This window comes from Dama dama, chromosome 12 (genome assembly GCF_033118175.1).
Source record: "Dama dama isolate Ldn47 chromosome 12, ASM3311817v1, whole genome shotgun sequence".
Lineage (NCBI taxonomy): Eukaryota > Metazoa > Chordata > Mammalia > Artiodactyla > Cervidae > Dama > Dama dama.
The window spans coordinates 78104998-78112031 of NC_083692.1; the positions used below are offsets into that span (position 1 = coordinate 78104998).

At 41.0% G+C, this 7034-nt stretch overlaps 1 long non-coding RNA gene across 1 annotated transcript; it reads left to right on the forward strand.

Annotated features, from left to right (window-relative positions):
• The first annotated feature begins 2824 nt into the window (after positions 1-2824).
• On the forward strand, positions 2825-3798 carry LOC133067388 (uncharacterized). Its single transcript, XR_009695235.1, has 3 exons — positions 2825-2922; positions 3015-3107; positions 3517-3798. It is a non-coding gene; the product is annotated as an uncharacterized LOC133067388 (long non-coding RNA).
• Positions 3799-7034: the final 3236 nt, after the last annotated feature.

A 7034-nucleotide genomic window follows, 5' to 3' on the forward strand; every position in this document is an offset into this window, starting at 1 on the left:
AGCAATGCATTCAGTGAGATAGTCCTTCTTTGTGAGAGCTTCCTTGCAAATGAATTCTCAATCACTGAAAACTTTGTGTCCTGATTTTTGGCTAGGGGAATTGGGTCACTGACCCTGATCATTTTTTAGACTTTATTTTCCCAAGATGAAGCCCTTATTTTTCTCTGAGGTATCCTTTCCCTTTCTTTACTCCTTTCTGACCTGTCTGATTGCTGGGGCACTTTAAGTGGAAGCAATGTCATGACAGTGTAAAGTCTAGATACTTCTGTACCTGTAATCAGCAATGTCTTAGGCAGTAGGGCACTGGTCTCAGCAGCAATGCCAGTATCTTGCCGAAAAACTAGAAAGACATGTCTTTGCTCTCCGATCTCGTTGTACTCCTCTCCATTTAGGACAGATGGGACTCAACCTGCTACTTTCTTCTCAGCTATTTGAGGGCTAGAGAAAAGGCTTTCTTAAAAGAACTAGCTTCCTTAGAGGTCCGCTGATCTCTGCATGCAAAGCTTTCTTTACGACCTATAGTTTTCTGCTCTTCATCCTGAAGTTCCTTGCTACTGACCCCAGATTTATTATGAGCCCCAATGGAAGAACTCACTTGAGGCTCTATTGGCACAGCGTTGGCTGACTTCAACAGAAAGCTCCTTGGCTAAACACAGGGGGTCAGGAACATTTTTAATCTACACTCTTTCTAGAATTGCCTTCTTTTTAGTTCAAATGATTGTTACTTTGTTAATGAACTATTTTAAAAAAGACTGTAGATCTAAAATTCTAAGGGCCCATTCCTGGTGTGAGGAAGGTCAGAATCAATGATGATGAATGGAAAATAACTCTGTATGGTAATGCTTAAGCATTTCATTAACAAACCTATACAGAAGCTTAAATTTCTTTGAAGTCTGATCTGCTAATATTTTCCTATACTCTTTCTAGCTTTCATGCTTAGAAAATTCATGAGCATCCTAAATTTATCAAAAAATAGCTATTACTTAAAAATATTAATTATCTATATTTAGAATTTATTTAATAATAGATGCTAAGGTAGGTGTCCAAATTTATTTGTTAACCTCTAGAGGACTGAAGAGGACCTTTAGTATTGGGCATGGAAGGGCCAAGAGGCTCCCCTAGGAAATCTCCTGGGTTCCAGACATAGTCCTCTTTTTATTTGATATGTAGCAACAACCCCATTTCTCCTTGGTAATTGGTATCAACTACCCTAGTCAGTAGAGTAACCTCATTTTCTGTTCATTGGTTGTGAGACATATGTAGCCCAGATAGCCACATGGAAGTCTTATCTTCCAGTTCAGTGAAACCATTGCTGTGTTCCCTGGGGAAAGCATTATTTCTTTTAGAGAATAAGAACTAATACAACTCAAAGTTACAAACATTACATGCAAAAATCTTGCTAGTGAGTTACTGAAAATAACAGTGAAGGATCCACTCCCAGTGCTATCTCCTTGATTTCTGGAATCACGCATTCTGGCGATGGGGGAGACAACACCATTACTTATCTCCGCTGTAAAGCATACATTGCAGCCAATGAGACAGAGTGCCATTTTTTCAGAGTTGTTTTTCTACCGGTGCTCTTACAGAATCAATGTGTGTGAGGGCTCAGTCGTTCAGTCCCCTTTGTGACCCCATGGACTATGGTCCACCAGGCTCCTCTGTCCCTGGAATTTTTCAAGCAAGAATACTGGAGGGGGTTGCCATTTCCTACCCCAGTGGATCTTACTGACCCAGGGCTCAAACCTGCGTTTCTTGCATCTCTTGTATTGGCAGGTGGATCCTTTATCACTGTGCCACTTGGGAAGCCCATAGGATCAATAAGCCATGCTAAATTTAATCAGGTCAGCCATTTCTGGATGATAGGGTATATGGTAAGAAAAATAATCCTGTGGGCGTGTGCCCATGGCTGTAATCTTTTGCTGTGAAAATCGTTTCTTCCTCAGAAGAAGTGCTGTGGGGAATATCTTGCTGAAATTAGGCATTCTGTGAGTTTATGAGGATGACGCTGGCAGAGTACAACAACAGGTATAAGCGTCTATTCCAGTGAGAACAAATCTCAGCCGTCTCCATCATAGGCGATATCTAATGTAATCCAGTCGTCACCAGGCATCTGGGAAGTCTCTCTGGGGAACGACACCACATCAGGGACTCAGTGTGAGTCTGTGTCATTGACAGATTAGGCCCTGAGCAATAGCATTAGTAACTTGGTAAGTGCAAATCAGTGCTTTTGAGCTCAGGCATAACTTTCAGACTGCTAGCAAGGCCGGATAATGAAGTCATGAGACCAAAGTGATGAAACAGGTTGCACTGAGATGTTCCTTCCTCTGCAATCTCTGCAACTTTTGAGAGTAGTTTGAGAAGGATCAGTGTTAACTCTTCCTTAAATGTTTGGTAGACTGACTCTATAGCTTTGGAGTCCAGTTCTCTGACTGTATTGGAGATTCTGAGGCAAACCCAATATTAATTAACTTATTCCTTTTCTATTTAATTCAGCCAGAGTCAGTTTCTGTTACTCATAAATAAGAACCTTGACTGATACACAATCTCATTCCAGCATTAGGCAAGTTAGGAAAAAAGAAGGGCATGGTATCAGAAGTGACTGTAAGAAGTCTAACGGTGCTCCTCAGAGGGGATCTGCAAATACTGGGCATCAATGTTCTTTCTTAATTGAGTTTTTAGTGCATAAGATTGTAGCTGTTCTCACTCTAGGATGGGACTGGAGTTCGACAAAGGCAGATAACAGAACAGCTTTGTGATTTCCTCTGACCCAGCCCTAAGACACTTCATCTTCCTCAAGTGGTTCTCTTTGCAGGATGATGTTGCCCCCACAAGATGGCATTGCCTCTCTCCTCAGACTCACTTTGTTTGAAATCAGCATGTTTGTATTGAAAGCAGAAGATTAAGTTTCCTTTGATTGGCTGGGTAAGAAACCTAAGGCTCTCCCTGGGACTGGGAGGGACTGGATGAGTACACTCAAAAAGAGAGCTAGACTGAGGAACCTGGCTTTATTTCAGGGTGAGAGCTGCGTCTTCCATGATCCCCCTAAAGAAGAAGAATGGAGAAGCTTCTGGTTCTGTCTTTGGTGATTCTGTGGCTTCAGCTGGCCAGTGAGTTGGGGCTCTTGGTGATGGGAAGAGGGTGATCAAAGTTCAGAGCCCACAAGACTGAGGGGCAAAATCTCTTTAATTGGGAAAAGTGAAAAGTGAAAGTGTTAGTCACTCAGTCCTGTCTAACTCTTTGAGACCCAATTGACTGTAGCCCGCCAGGCTCCTCTGTCCGTGGAATTTTCCAGGCAACAATACTGGTGTGGGTTGCCATTCCCTGCTCCAGGAGATCTTCCTGACCCAGGGATCAAACCCACATCTCCTGCATTGGAGGCAGATTCTTTACCACTATGCCACCAGGAAAGCCTGTTAATTGGGAAATGTACCCTCAAATTATGGAAGGAAATGCAAACACTAATGAGTGAAAATACAGTGACTGACTCCTGGCCTCTGTCCTTGTGTTTCTGCCTAGAGGTGAATAGCCAGTAAGGAAAACAGAATCTTCAGACCCTGAGCATCCAGGAGGGTGAAAATGTCACCATGAACTGCAGTTATAAAAGTATTACTATAACTGCCTTACAGTTGTACAGACAGGATTCAAGGCGAGGCTTTGTTCATCTGATTTTTAATGAGTTCAAATGAGAGACAGAAATATAGCGGGAGACTACACTTCACACTTGACAACTCCATCAAAAGCAGTTCCTTGTCCATCACGGCTTCCCAGGCTGAGGACGCGGCTACTTACCTCTGTGCTGCAGACCCACAGTGCTCCGCGGGCACCCGCAGCCCCAGCACAAACCTGCCAGAGCTGTCTCTTAGAAGCCGCAACAGTGTGCGGAGTTGGTGGTTTTGTCTTCCCACAAAGGAGAGTCTGCAAACGGCTAGCAACAAGAAAAGGAGCTCCTCTCAAATTTGATATTTTCGGTAGCGTGTCAGACTGTTGCTAAGGGCATGAGGTTTAGAACGGGAAACTGAAATGCCAGATTCAGCTCTGCCCATCCTAGCTGTGTCTTTAGCCATATCATCGATGTAGCAGCCTTCAGTTTCCTCAGTTTAAACAAAGGATTTAGACTGGATGAGCCTAAAGACCCTTCAAGTTCTAATTTTACCAGTTCACCTCTGGAGGATGAAGAAGGACTTCTCACTATAGAAGGGCTCATCTGTTATATGTGCAGCCCCCTCAAGACCTAGGGAGGGCTTTAAGATGCCTGAGATGATTTTAGTATTTCTCTAATTCCTGTATAGGAAACAGTAGATTCATCAGGCATTAGAAATAAAAAGGATTTAAGACTGTTTCAATGAAACTTTTCACTTTAAACCTGAGGAGTGAAAATGTTATGTAATAATAGACACAAAGATCTCAGTCTTTGGAGTAAAAGAGACAAAGATGTGCATCTGATTCTGCCATTTATGATTTGTATGATTTCTAAGCTTCAGTTTCTCCATTAAAGAGATGGGAATTTATCCAAAAGTCAGAATTTTTCCTCCTACAAGTGACAGATGTATGTTTTCTGCTATCAGCCCCTAAAGTATTGTTTTTTGAAAGTGGATACTTCTGTTTATTATCACATATATAACAGTTTTCCATCCATTGTATTCTTGTTCCTGGTAAGAGTAGTTTTCTTGATACAGTTTTGATGCTACTGAAAATGTGTTTGTGGACAAAGGGCATTTGTATTTATGTGACACTTGGTAGAAAAGGCAGGAGGTCAGGGGAAAGGTTGGTAGGACTGTGGTTCCCACATTCCAGACCTTAAACCACCACCATCACCTATATCAGAATCACCTAGAACACTTTTGAAGAGCTGGGTTATTAGGAGCTTACTCAATCAGACTGATGCAGTGATGTATTTTTAATGAACATCATTTATATCAGATATTGGTTCAGCTTCACATCACAAAAAACTCAGGTAACATTTTTAACAAGCTGGAATTTACTTCCCTCTCATATAAAGAAGCTCTATTGCATGTACCATGTGCAGTCCAGGATTGATATACTAGCTTCATAATTTTGTGAGGAATCAAGGGTCTTCTTCCTGGCTGTTTCTTGTCCTTAAATTGTCACTTTTGTTTATATACTTTGCCAAAACAGCAAGAAGTCTATCCATTTTTTCCACCTTCCAGAAAGAACGTCAAGAGGCAACTGAGCACATGCTGGTCATGTCAACCATTTTCAGAAGTTTCACCCCGCAGCTCCTACTTACATTTCATTCACGAGTGTTAGTCCATGTCTCCACATTTCTTACATCTGCAAAGGAGCCCGGGATATCAGGATTTTTTCAGTCTCTGCATGTTGTTGCTCACAACAAAATTGTTGTTCTCAGTTCAATTCAGTTTAGTCGCTCAGTTGCGTCCGACTCTTTGCGATCCCATGGACTGCAGCACGCCGGGCTTCCTTGTCCATCACCAATTCCCAAAATTTGCTCAAATTGATGTCCATTGAGTCTGTGATGCCATCTAACCATCTCATCCTCTGTCATCCCCCTCTCCTTCTGCCTTCAATCTTTCCCAGCATCTGGGTCTCTTCCAGTGAATCAGTTCTTCACATCAGGTGGCCAAAGTATTGGAGTTTCAATTTCAGCATCAACCTTCTAATGAATATTCAGGACTGATTTCCTTCAGGATTGACTGGTTTGATCTCCTTGCTGTCCAAGAGACTCTCAAGAGTCTTTTCCAACACCACAGTTCAAAAGCATCAATTCTTTGGTGCGCAGCTTTCTTCATGGTCCAACTCTCACATCATACCTGACTACTGGAAAAATCATAGGTTTGACTATATGGACCTTTGTTGGCAAGGTAATGTGTCTGCTTTTTAATATGCTGTCTAGGTTGGGACATCAGGATCTTTTCAATTTCAGCATGTTGTCACTCACAACAAAATTTTGCTTCTACCATAATTGAAAAAGACACGTATACCCCAGTTTATTGAAGCACTATTTACAATGGCTAGGACAAGAAGCAACCTAGACACCCATTGACAGGTGAATGGATAAGGAAGTTGTGGTACATATGTACAGTGGAGTATCACTCAGCTATAAAAAGGAACACATTTGAGTCAGTTCTAATGAGGTGGATGAACTTAAAGCCTATTGCACAGGGTGAAGTAAGCCAGAAAGAGAAAAACAAATATTATGTATTAATGCATATATATGGAATCTAGAAAGATGGTGATGATGACCTATTTGCAGGGCAGCAAAGGAGACACAGACATGAAGAACAGGTTTAATTAAGGCAGAATTAAATGCAAAAGAAACAAAAAAGACCATAGCAAAAATCAACAAAGCTCAAAGCTGGTTTTATGAAAAGATAAACAAAATTGACAAACTGTTATCAAGACTCATTAAGAAACAAAGGGAGAAGAACCAAATTAACAAAATTAGAAATGAAAATGGAGAGATCACAACAGCAACACTGAAATACAAAGGATCATAAGAGACTACTACCAGCAGCTCTATGCCAATAAAATGGACAACTTGGAAGAAATGGACAAATTCCTAGAAAAGTATAACTTTCCAAAACTGAACCAGGAAGAAATAGAACATCTTAACAGACCCATCACAAGCATGGAAATTGAAACTGTAATCAGAAATCTTCCAGCAAATAAAAGCCCAGGACCAGATGGCTTCACAGCTGAATTCTACCAAAAATTTAGAGAAGAGGTAACACCTATCTTACTCAAACTCTTCCAGAAAATTGCAGAAGAAGGTAAACTTCCAAACTCACTCTATGAGGCCACCATCACCCTAATTCCAAAACCAGACAAAGATGCCCCCAAAAAAGAAAACTACAGGCCAATATCACTGATAAACATAGATGCAAAAATCCTTAACAAAATTCTAGCAAACAGAATCCAACAACATATTAAAAAGATCATACATCATGACCAAGTGGGCTTTATCCCAGGAATGCAATATCAATCATTATGCAATATCCGCGAATCAATGAATGTAATACACCACATTAACAAATTGAAAGATAAAAACCATATGA